Source organism: Hyla sarda, chromosome 4, assembly GCF_029499605.1.
Source record: "Hyla sarda isolate aHylSar1 chromosome 4, aHylSar1.hap1, whole genome shotgun sequence".
NCBI classification, from domain to species: Eukaryota; Metazoa; Chordata; class Amphibia; order Anura; family Hylidae; genus Hyla; species Hyla sarda.
This window is the reverse complement of record NC_079192.1, coordinates 347,078,050-347,084,119: the sequence shown is the minus strand read 5'-3', so window position 1 is coordinate 347,084,119 and position 6,070 is coordinate 347,078,050.

The window sequence follows — 6,070 nt, the reverse complement described above, 5'->3', positions numbered from 1 at the left end:
CACAACGCCATCACCATGTCTTCCCGACTGCACGGGCTCTGAGGCTGGCACTGGCACTCGGACACTCTCCCCCCTCACAGGAGAGTGCCCCGCAGCACCCACAGAACACACAGACCGACCGTTTTCCACTCCCGATGCCCGGACACTCCCCCCCCCCCCTCACAGAGGAGTACCCTGCAGCGCCGGTAATGTCCACGGCACTCGGGGGACCGCCCCCCAAGCACACAGACATATCACTTATCTGGACACTCCCCCCCCCCCCCTCACAGGGAAGTGCCCCTCAGTGCCAGCAACACCTGGGGAACCGCTCCCCGAGCAAACAGTAGCATAGCTTGCCCCTGGTGCCTGGACACGCCCCCCACCACCCTGGGGCGCTCCCGCAGCACCAGGGCTGCTCACCTTAAGCCCAATAGGACTTGCTGGCTCTATAGCGTCCTCTGCCGTCCTGGATGCCATGCTGTACCCCCCTTTCTGGCCCTACTTCACCACAGAAACGGGGACTGGCAGTTTGGGGGGCCCAGCAGTCTGAACCAACTTTACAGCTGGCCCGGACTGCTGGAAAGGACAAAACACATAAGTCACAGTCTCCTGAACCTTCTGCCTTTTCTTCCTTTTCTTTACTAGATCATCTTTACCGAGATCCTCACCAAAGGTAAAATCCTCCATACGGGTAGGGGACTCCTGCTGTATAATGGCTTGCAGCAAACCCCCACTAGCCAGCTCCTCCTCACCGCTCTCCTCTGTCTCCCCATCACTGGAGGGTAGCGCCACCTGGGCGGGCTCAGGGTAGCTATCTTGGGGGGGCTGGGGCTCACACACACAAGGGGTGGCATCCATTTCACTTCCCACAGCTGACTCTCCGCCATCTTCCTCCCCTCCTTCCTCCTCCTCCTCACTGCTCTCCTGAGGGCAGCATGCACCATACTTCCTTTCCTTGAATCTCTCCTCATTAACCAGTTTTTCTTTTAGGAATCCTGCCCCCTCAGAGATTTTTCTTTTGGCCTCCTCCACCTCCGCCACCTCTATCTTCAGAGCCCGCACCTGGGCAGTGAACTTCTGCCTCTTACTTGTAGGGCCCTGGTCAGCCTGGTAGCGGGCAAATCTCAGGTCCTCTCTCAGACTCCTCAGCTTCCTGCCCAGCTCTTCGTACTCCGCCATCTTTGCTTGTTTCCTTGAGCCATATGTCGCCAATGACTCCCTTGGTCCCCGTGCCCCCCATTGCTGGGGTTCCGGGGTAACAGAAGGACCGCTGGTCTTTGCTGATGCCTTATGTCCCTCTGATCCGGTCAGGGGAGTGGGCTCCACATTTCTGCGGGCCCTGCTGGAACGTCTCACCCTGACCTTGAATCCGGCTGTAGACACTTTCTTCCCCCCTCTCGCCAGCCGGGAATGAGAGGTAGAAGCCCGAGGCTCCATGCAGGAAAGCCCTCCCAAGGAGCCTGCCACGCTCCTGGGAAAGCCCGATGTAAAAACCTGCTTCTCTGCCTGGAAGTCTGGAGAGCAAATGGAGCCACACCCGACAGCTGCACACACTGAAACCACAGGATGCGCTCTCAGCTGACCCCCCTGTCCATGTCAGGAATAGAGATGAGCGAACTTTTCAAAAATTCGGTTCGGCCAATACGCCAAATTTTTCCGAAAAGTTTGTTTCGGGTCGAATAAATTTGTGGCGAAACTGTATATAAAACGTCAATTTCTGGCCTACAGAGAGCCCCAATTGGGGCGTAGAACACTTTGTCTTGCTGTAACACGCATAGAGTGTGTGCTAGGTTAGTGAAATCATACTGTTATTCACTTTGGCATACAGATTACAGACATTGCCATTAGAGTCACCACTGCAGAGTGTTTGTATGTGGCAGCAGGGAGACCATAAGGTGTCCAAAATTGAAGAGGATAAAGAGATCTTTTATGTCATATTTAATGTAATTTGATGTGAAATTTTTATTTACATTAACCATTCTGGTGAGCATCAAGCTGGCAGTCCTCCGCAAGATGAGATACCACTTGTTCCAACCCCTGCCTCTCAGTGCCCCCCCCCCCCCCCCCCCCCTGATTAGGAAAGTACGAATGTTTCATTTAATCAGTTATGGTTCATTGCTATTGCTCCAACATGTTTCATTGGATTCTTGTGATAATTCCACAGGTCATATAACGTCGACGGCCAAAGGGCCTCAGTCTTGAAAAAATTAAAACCCTAAGATTAAAAGACGAATGTTGAAATCTCAATTGAAGATGTATGTTAGGCTGGGTTCACATCACGTTTTTCAACTACGGTTCCCGCATACGTTTTAATTAGTGAAAAGGTATGGAACAGTATTGAAAACCGTACACATAGGCAAAGCATTGCAAACCGTATGCACCCTGATGCATACGGTTGCGTACGGTTTGCTTGTGTAACCCTGTGGAGTCCCACAGGCTGCATTATCTGAAATGCCCAGTAGATGGCAGATGGACTCAGTATGCTGTTAATGAAACATTGAGCATTGATCACATGACTTGCTGCCTTTTCAGTCACATGATTGTGGCATCATCGCAGGTCCTGTTAGGGTACTTCCTGCACAGCTCTGAGTAAGGAGGTCTAGGAAGATTTCTAGAAGTTACCACAGGCTCAGCCAGAGAAAGGACATGCTTCTAGCTGTGAGAGACTGTAGCACAGAGTTAACATCTTGCTGAAAGAACTTGCTTCACCCAAGATCACACCAGCTGAGAGGGACCTGCTGGCAAAGACAAGCACTGTGTCCAGACGTCTGTTGAATCCAGTGAGAGGAGACTGCAGCTGACTCATCTGGTTAATTGTGTTGTGAGGGTAAGCCAAGCCTCTCCCTGTATCACCACAGGGCACCTGTCTCCTCACTCACAGTAAAGACTCTGAGGTCCAGTGACGGACATTGCACAGCTCAGGCTGCTTCAGTGACCCTGCGGAGCAGGACTTATAAGGGCCCCAACTCTCCTATGTGCACCAACGGCCCTTAGGGCGAAGATAAGGGGGTGGGTGCAGGTGTGCTGGTGGGTGGGTGAGGAAAATCCACATTTCATTGTTATCTGTGTTATTCTATTGTATTTTCCTATGTATGTTGGCTCATTTGCTACTTACTATATAAAGTTCCAGTTAGGCTGTGTCAGTCTCATTGCACAAAGTATGTTCCCTACCCCGGATGCTCGACTGGGTGGAGGCACTGCCGCAGACATGTACCCCAGCTCCCAGATAGCGGAGGCTCAGGATCCGCCTGTCAGGCATTATGAGTTAACTAGGTTTAGGGAACCCGAAGACACTTGGGGGCGCCCTCAAAACCCTGTTACACTTGCAATACGGTTTTTAACAGTACTCCACACTGTGTTTGACCACGGTTTTGAGGCTGGTTTAAAAACCGTATTGCAACCGCATACCTTTTTTCTTTTAACATGGACGTCAATGGGAAACGCACATGTATACGGTTCAATACGGCAAAACCGTATGCGCTTTTTACTGTGCACATGTGCATTTGCATCTTAAAGTACTACCCACCCTACTCCACCTACTTCCTTCTTCCAGAAGTCTGCAGAAGACCAGGGAGGAAGCAGTGAGGACCCTGCAGCCATATTTCCAAACCTTTTGCTGTATTTTTGCTGTGAGTATAACGTCTTCCATTTTGTTTTTCAAGTCCTAATTAACCCTTTATATCAACTATACTGTCCCAATAGCCGTGTTTGTACACCGTGCCTGTATACCTAAAGTGTTCAGCAAAATTAGTATTTCTGTCTAGATTTTTAGTTTTCTAGTGCCTGTTTTGCCTCATATAAACTTGAAATGTGTATTTAAACAAAGTTTCTCCATAACTAAATGTAGTGGTGGACTGCTGCATGGCTACCCCTAGGAATATTTGTGTTTATTCACTCCCTCATCATATGCAATTGGAATAAAGGCTTTAGATTAATATTGAGTGCATTTTCTTCAAACATGCCTCAAGCAGTTGCTAAACTACAACTCTCAGCATTGTGTGCACATGTTGGGGGTTTTAGATTTGCAACTGCTGGAGACCCCGTTTTTGTAAACCCCCTTTTTTTATGCATTTAGTGTCACTGATTGCAATTTTGCAATAGCAAGAGGCACCAGCTTATGTGCACATGTTGGGGGATTTAGGTTCGCAACTGCTGGAGGCACCCTCTTTTGAAACCCCTCTCTTTTTTTTTTTAACTGTTATTGATTGCAATTTTGCAATAGCAAGAGGCCCCAGCTTGAAAGGTACCTCTATCAAAAGGCTAGTCAGCCTAAAGAAATAGATTATTATTTTTTTTTTAAAAGAAGTACTCTGGGATGGTGAATTTGCCAAGCCTACTGCAGGCAGGTAAAAATAAAGCATACCTTCCATAGCTCCCCAAGTACCTCTATTCAAACCGCAATGCCTTCCGCCGGGATCCTCTTCATGGTCTCCGGGAGTCAAAAAAGGCAAGCTTGTGGAGAATTGGGGGGGTGGGGGGGGGGATGATCAACGGAAGCTATGTATCTAATTTTTTTTCCACCTGCAGTATCCGTGAATTTTCCAAACACATAGTACTACTTTTAAGAAATCATGTGTCTTGAATGTCCATGGTTTTCATATAGTTTAATGAAAGTGTTGTTTTTTTTTTTTTTTTTTACATTTTATTGTAATTTTTTTTTTTTTTTTTCATATAGGTTTTAACAAGATGTCATCTTCCTCAAGTGAGAGCTAAAACTTAACCCATTTCATGGCTGTAGGTATTGGTTTTAAAATGTAATCTTGTTGTGCAAAATTATGAAATTTATACTTTTTGAAATGTATTATTATTTTTTTTTTTTGGTAATATACAGACCCCAAGCCCTGATTTGTCTGAAGTAATTTTATCAGTGTGCACCGGTTTCTGTAAGTATATTTTTATCTGATAAGTTTATAAATGTTTAGCAATTTTTATGCAATTTTTATTTTATTTTTATTTGATAGCCAAGCATGTCGTTGCCCGAACAAACAGTCAAAATTTGACACAAATTTCCACCAGTAGTGAGGTATGTTAATATTGTCTTGGTTGATGACTTGGAGATAGCTAGCGATAATCTTCTGAATGGGCAAGATACCACCACTGGGGGACCCCCTCAATTTCCAGTACTGTGCCCCTGCAGCACGCGGGTAGTAGGTGTGTTGGCCACCGCATGAAGTGGCAGTTTACACACCCCCTCAAGACAACCCTCTGGTCAATCCAGAGCGCTGCCTTAAGCAATCTCCAGCTCTGCCATAGGGCTGTATTGAGGTGGCATGTTGGGCACCGCTTCATGCAGTGGTCAACATATATATATAGCTATAGCCGGAGAGCCACTGGGACCACCCAGATATGACGCTGGTGCAGCTTGTGAGCCAGTGTCATAGTAGAGGAGCATGACCAAGGTCTACATGTACGCCCTTAGTTTTCAGTAGTTTAAATACCTTGAGTGTCTTCACACACTTTAAAATCCATCTTTCAAAAGGTTTTACTCCTTTTTGATCAAAATGTTTGTTTTTTTCCTAGCCACCTTCTTCTCACAAGTCAGCAGAAAGAAAGAGGACAAATAAGGATAATGTCCCAGCCAAGGTGTCAAGCAAGGTACTTTTTTAACATTGCAAACCGCTATTGTGGCTAGCTACATCGAAAAGATATTGAGGCATAGACATTTTTTAAAAAAAAGGTACTCTATGTTGATAAATCTAATTTTGAAAGGTGGACATTTAGCCAAATCTGAAATAAAGATCATTGGTTGCTATGAGCAACTCTGCAATTTGTTGTCTGGAATAATTTTTACCAATTTTTGACCCTAAAATGTATATAACGTTATGTTTGTTTGGTCTCACAAATGCACAAAAATTTCTGAATTTTTATTTTTAAACTTTTTACAGAAATCTCGTACAGAGAAAAATGTAGCATATCACGTTGACCCATCAGCCTTTAGCAGAGGAGTTCATTCAATACGTCCAGGAACGACCTTCTCTGTGGGATAAGTCCCACAAAAAGCACCATGACAATGGGAGGAAATATATGTTAAGATATTTCCAGATTTTGCTACTTATGGAGAAAAGCTGCAGGAGGTCATTGGTAAGAAACA